This window comes from Poecilia reticulata, unplaced genomic scaffold (assembly GCF_000633615.1).
Source record: "Poecilia reticulata strain Guanapo unplaced genomic scaffold, Guppy_female_1.0+MT scaffold_251, whole genome shotgun sequence".
Classification (NCBI taxonomy): domain Eukaryota; kingdom Metazoa; phylum Chordata; class Actinopteri; order Cyprinodontiformes; family Poeciliidae; genus Poecilia; species Poecilia reticulata.
In genome coordinates this window covers 104,599-111,077 of record NW_007615036.1, presented here as the reverse complement: position 1 = coordinate 111,077, position 6,479 = coordinate 104,599, and the positions used below count along the sequence as shown (strand labels likewise).

The 6,479-nt window shown below is 43.9% G+C and overlaps 1 long non-coding RNA gene across 1 annotated transcript; it reads left to right on the top strand.

Annotated features, from left to right (window-relative positions):
* Positions 1-2,995, top strand: LOC108165962 (uncharacterized). Its single transcript, XR_001776282.1, has 2 exons — positions 1-43; positions 245-2,995. It is a non-coding gene; the product is annotated as an uncharacterized LOC108165962 (long non-coding RNA).
* The last annotated feature ends 3,484 nt before the right edge of the window (positions 2,996-6,479 follow it).

Genomic DNA, 6,479 nt, shown 5'->3' with positions numbered 1-6,479 from the left:
GAGGACAGCCAGAGGACGCCCACCCAGCTCCGTCATACTCTGGGTCAGTCGTTATTCAGTGTATCTATTTTTCCTTATGATGACGTTGGTTTAGTTCTGTTGTGAAATTAATTGTCGAGGTTTCCAAAGACCAAATGTTGATCTTTGCTGACTACAATATTTAACTTTACATTTGGTAACTTATTTCATTTGCTGCCAGTGTTAATATCTGCTGTCTTAAGTCCCTTTTGTGTGATTTTACAAGACATGAAATGAAGAAGATTGTGATGAACTGTATGATTATCCTGCACATCAAATGATGGCAGCGATTCATCTGGACGCTCCGTTGCTCGTCTCTCCTTCAKCAGCTCGTCTCCTTCTCCTCAGAGCATCGACAGACACTAGAGAGACGCCTTAACAGAGACATGAATAAACCCAACACATAAGAATCTCAATAAACTAGAAGATCATACAAAAAGCAAAACAAATCCAAAAGTCAGATACTTGAACTAACCGAGGGAAATGAATTGAAGGAAAGCAACAGAACAAAGAGTCCAGCCCAGCAGGGCTGCTGTGGCTCAGTTCACATTTACTCATTTATTCTATGCACGACAGATTCACAACAAAAGTCGTCTGAAATAAGTTCACCAGACAATCTGTCAAGATGCTTCGGAGCCGATCCGACTATGGACTCAGTGAAACATTTCAATACATCCAGTCGAGTTCAGTTCATCGTTGTGAAGGAAACTGGGTGGCCGTTGCTTTGCCTAATAAAGAGACGAGGTGAAGCACTGTCCAGTTTTAGGAGTTAAACAGAAACACCTGGCCAGGTGCAGCTCCAGAGAAAACCACAGGGACAATCTGGAGATCTTCCTCCAGTACTGCCACATTACTCAGTAAGCTGTCAGGATGTGACTGTGCTGATGAGATTAAAGCCGGTGGGGCCAGACGGGGAGGCTGCAGCAGAGACGGAGCGGCCCCATCCATCTCTGGGTCTCAGAGCCGCTGCAGCACCATCAGGTCTTCATCAGGAACCGCCATGAAGACCACAGGCTGCAGATAAAGTCCAGTTTTTTATTTAACATTTTTTAATTTTGACATATTTTAACAAAACATCCCTAATCCACACAAAATCAGACCATCATAAGACAGTTAAACTCAGCAGTGGCAGGTCTGTCATCAACAGTTTTTCTAAAATTTAATTGAAGAAATTTTAGTACAGGTCCCATTTCTTCTCAAACACATTGACCGTCTTCATTGTGATGTCAGTCTGTCCACATGTTGGTCCCCCAACCACAGATCCAATGTGAGCACAGAGTCCTTCTTCCAAAATCTCAGAATCAACCTTTTATTAATCACCGTACCAAACAAAACAGCCGTTTTCTCCCGGTTAGTGGCTGATTGCACAGAACCAATAACCAATAACTGGTTCTGGGTCCCATTGTTTTCCAAAAAYTGTCAAAAAAGTGAAAGATTGTCTTCCAAAGTGAGTGAAGCTGAACACGACCAGGAGTGTCGCGTTAGCAGCCTGACAACGATTATCGGAGACACGCTTGTAAAGACAGTGCTCAGGTTCTGGTGGGTCTATGTAAAGTTCTGAGCTGGATAAGAGTCTGAACAGTCCTGCACATTTCATCAGATCGCTGCTGTCCCAACTCATCCTCCCATGTTTCCTGATCCTGGTTGTGTCTACAGATGTGCTATTAAGGATCTTATAAAAGTTTAGCACTGATTGATGGGATCAAACTTATTTACTTCCTCCAGTTTCATGTTTCTTTAAAGCTCCAAAATCCGCTACATTTTTCCTGACGTAGTCCTGAACCTGCAGATAACGGAACAAACTTGACGGGAAAAGATGATGGTCAGAACATAACTGTGTAAAAGTTCCACTAACATGCAGGTCACCTGTCACACCGACGCCCTTCATCCTCCACATCTGGAAGCTGAGACCTGGTGCAAAGGACCGATTTTCACAAACAGGAGTATCAAAATTAACCTCTGGAGCTTTTAGAATCTGCTTCTTCATAGTATTGCCAATGACAAAACTATTAGTATTAAGTGATTTACTGACTTTAATGTTAAGGAGGGCTGTATTACAACAATGATAACCAGGCAGGACAGGACCCATCAGATCAGACTGGGCCCTTCCTCCACAGGTCAGGAGGGGTCAGTGGGAAGGGAGAACCCACCCTCCATCCCGGCTTACATGAGTGTTTTTGGAGATTCTGATACTTTTATAGCTCCAAATAAAGGGAATAATAATGGAATCTAGTTGTCTGAAGTAGGATACACCTATAAAACATGGGACAGATTGAAATAAATGAAGAAACCAAACCAACGCCTCCATTTTAATGGCGCTGATCCTACCAGCCATGGATGCAGACGATCCTCCAGACATCACAATTCTGCTATTAATATAAAGTGAAGACTTTTGCTCTGGCAGTTCAGATGTAGGAGATGTTCCGTTTTTCTTCTACTATCACAAATATGTGAAGGAATCATAAGCTACCTTAAATGGTGTGGACCTCAAAAATACAGCAGATCAGCTTGACGGGAGATTTTAGGGGGTTTTGCCTAATGCTGGCAGCCAGAGGTTCAACATTGACTGAGGAGAGAAACGGAGAGGAGGCCGATGAAAAGCAACGTCCTGGTGCAGCATGTAGGAGGGACCGCAGTGGACCCAGGCAGTAGAGATAATCAGAATGGTCTGAATGATGAAATGACAAAAATACAAAGTTCAGGCTGCACAGATGAGCTGAAGCTCAAACTGGTATCAACTGAACAAATGTAGAGACATGCGACAAACAAATGACTGGATAGACCTGACAGAGAGACAGGCTGGATTTAAATACACAGTAATCAGGGGAACGAGACACAGCTGGGAACAATCAGGACACCAGACTCAGAGGAACCTCAACGAACACAGAAAAAAACTAATTATCACAAGCAGAGGGGCAGGAGATGCTCTGATTAGTCATGAGAATAAATTATTTCAATCCATTTTGTAAACAAAGGTCCAAAACCAAATTTTTTGAGTACATACATCATATAAGGCCATTCTATTTGATCAAATGCACGTTGTGCATCTAGGGGAAGAACAATAGACTCATCTGAATGGTTTGAATATAATATATTGAAAAGATGAAACAGATTAAAAAAGATTTGCCCACCAGGCATAAAGCCAGTCGGATCTGGATGATTAAAGGGTTTTGGTTTCTAGAGATGGCATCAGGGTGATGGGATGAATCCACCTCTGGATCTCGGTCAGGGTTAGGAATGAGTGAAATATTGGCTCTGTATAAAGAGGGAGGCGGTTTAACATACGCAAAAGTAGAGGCGATAATTTGAGACTGAATACTTTGAACTCGACACTGAAGCTGTCAGGACCCTTGTTGATGGAGGGTGGAGACAACAGACTCGGTTTCCTGTCCAGCTGCTGTCCGGCTTCCACTGCTTCAACCGAATCTCATGGAAGTCTCAGCAGATTAAAAACAATCTTATTTATCTCCAATGTCTGGTAAACATTAGCAGAGACGTTGTTGGTTCCGTATTGTGACCCCAGATTCTGAGTATTTTAACCCTTGTGTGTGCGAGAACTGAGGCAAACGTAGAGGACTGTGGAAAATGGGTCAAGTTTTACATGTGTGGGGTCAGTTGGACCCCATTTCGACATACAAGGGTTAAGGCTAGTGGGTTTATCCCTCACGCACAGCGCAGCACTGAATAAAGCTTAGTCCACACCCACCTACTGGGTTAGACCAGGGTGGGAAGTTCTGGTCCTGGAGGGCCGGTGTCCTGCAACTCTTAATGTGGCCCAACACACCTGGATCCAACAGCTGAATCCCTCCAGGTTCTGCTGAGTCCTGCTAACGACCTCATGATTTCACTCAGGTGTGTTGAAGCAGAGACACATATAAAAGTTGCAGGAGGCCCTGCAGGCCTGGAGCTGCCCACTCCTGGGTTAGACCCACCCTGGTCTGTATGAATATCGGTCAGACCGGACAAACTATTCAGGAACCAGTGAGGCCCACAGCTTGAAGCTGAGGACGTCTGCTGTGACCCTCTGAATATCTGGAGATGGACCAGATCGACCCCAGCTGGTCGGTTACCTTCCTCCTCCTCCTCCTCTTCGTTTGCCTTGTTTTTGTGTCGGTGAAGTAAAATGACTCGGTTCATCAGCAGCTGGCTCCGTCTCTATGGAAACCAGTCCATCTATACAAGTACTGATGATGAAGAACAAAGTCAGAAAAGGTTTGTCAGGGAGGAATAAACGGTGGAGGCTGTTTCCATCTCTGTCCCAGATCAGATAAAGATTTCTGTTCTTCAGCAGTCGTCCCACTCATGTCAGTTTCCTCTGATATCATAAAGCATTAGACAGGAAATGAACTGCGCCGTCTGTAAACAGCGTCCGATCACCTTCTGTCATCATGAGCACGTCTGAGTTAATCATGTTAACTTCCTGTTGGCTGTGGAAGGAGAAACCCGCTCCGGGTTCTCCCTCACATCTGATGGACAGAATCCGGCGCCGGGCTTTTCCTGCTGGGAACCAGTGAGGTCCGACTGGGGAAACGTCCTAAACACACTTCAAGTCATTCAAAGATGAATATCCAAGTCCAAACATCCGTCTTTAATCCAACTTCAGCCTCTTCATGATTTCAGCTCAGAAACCTGAAGGTGTCAGACGGCGTCATGTCGGCGAGGAGAAAATCCATAACTGAGGGAGTCTGTGGGCTTTAGAGACGAAGCTCAGGATTTATTTCTCCTTCTGCCTCCAAACCCTCAGCTGAGTGAAAGAACCAGATCATGAACACAAGAAGCTGAAATGGGTTCCAGAGTAGAGCTGGCTGCTTCATGGTTTCTGTAGGTCAGTGGTGTCCAGAGGGTCCAGGAGGTCCTGCGTGTTTCTCTCCATTCTGGTACTGACATGTCGATGTTCTTCATTGGATCCAGGTGCGTTAAACCAGGGAGAGAAAAAAACATGCAGGAATCCAGGATCCACTTTGGACTGTAGCAGGTCGTTCGGTCCCACATCAGAGGACAGAATTTGTCCTCAGCAGTGGACAGACTAATGGAACATTGACCAACAAATTTGATGTGTATTGATGATGGCACCCATTAAATTAATAAAACTCATCTATTCTACTTGGCTTTCAACTCCAGTGGGATCTGGTTTTAAATTGTATGTTTTTGTTTTTACACTGTAAGAGTTTTATTGTGTTTTAATGTTCAGCACTTTGCATCAGCTGTGGTTGTTTTAAAGTGTTTTATAAATAAAGTTGGTTTGGTTTGTGCACTTTAACACCAACTCAGTCTCAGTTCATGTTAGCATGTTAGCTAACAATAACTAATGCTTACAGTTGCCTATGGTTTATATAAAAGCCTATGAAACGGCCCTTTAAATATAATCAAGACTTTGCTAGAAAGCTGCAAGTCACAGATCTATGAGGTAGATTTTCAGAAGCCAGAGAGGAATTTCTATGTTTTGATGTACAAATTGTGAAGAACGAGAGAGAATCAAATGAGTAACAAGAATTTGTTCAGTAATTACAGAATTCTTCAAAAAGTTCTGAAATGACCAAAAGTCTTTTTCCAGTAGCGGCTGAATGTTCTGATTTATTGTTGAAATGGGCCGAAGGTACAAACCCAAAAGCAGAACATGGAGGAGAGAGAAACACAAACTACTAATGAGACACTTTCATAATTATTGATTTGTACCTATAATCTTCTGAATTGATCAACATTGTGAATCTCCTGATTCTCTCCTGGTTCTGGTTCTGGTTCTGGTTCTGGTTCATCGGTCTTTCGGGTCCATCATTCTGAACAAGAACAATAAATTGCCACCAGGAAAAATGTAAATATTCTGGATTATCAGTTGATTTTTTCGCTGAAGCTTTATGAAACCTGAGGTCCAAAAGCTGAAAGACTCCCAACAGGAAGTAGAAACAACAGCTGACAAAATAAAAGCTTCCCCAGTGAGCAATGTGAAGGGAGAGAAGCAGAACCACGGGTCCAGCACTGCTGGAGTCCTGCTGGTTCTGACCCACTTTCAGTAGCTTCTTTGCATTGGTCGGAAAAGTCCGTTTGTATGGGGGAATTTTCCTGCCATAATCCAAGAAAGTTTTCACACTTTCAGTATGAAAACAGTTCATGTCTTTCTTCTCAAAACTTGAGTCTTGTACTCAGCACTTCTCTTCGTGCTCACACTCAGTCTCTGCTTGCTTACCAAACATGGACTTCCTTTTGGCTCAGTTGCCTGGCAACATCGCAGCCAATACATTGAAAGTGTTGTACTGGGTGCGTTTGTTTCCTTCTAGTGGGTGAGCCTGTGTGGCTACTGTCATTGTAGCAACCTGCGCCACCCACTGGATATAGGAAGAAACAACGACGTCGGCTTTCTGCTCCGTAGTACACTAAACATCCGCCAGCAATGCTACTGGTCGCTAACAGCTGCTGGTCGCTAACAGCTACTGGTCGCTAACAGCTGCTGATCGCTAACAGCT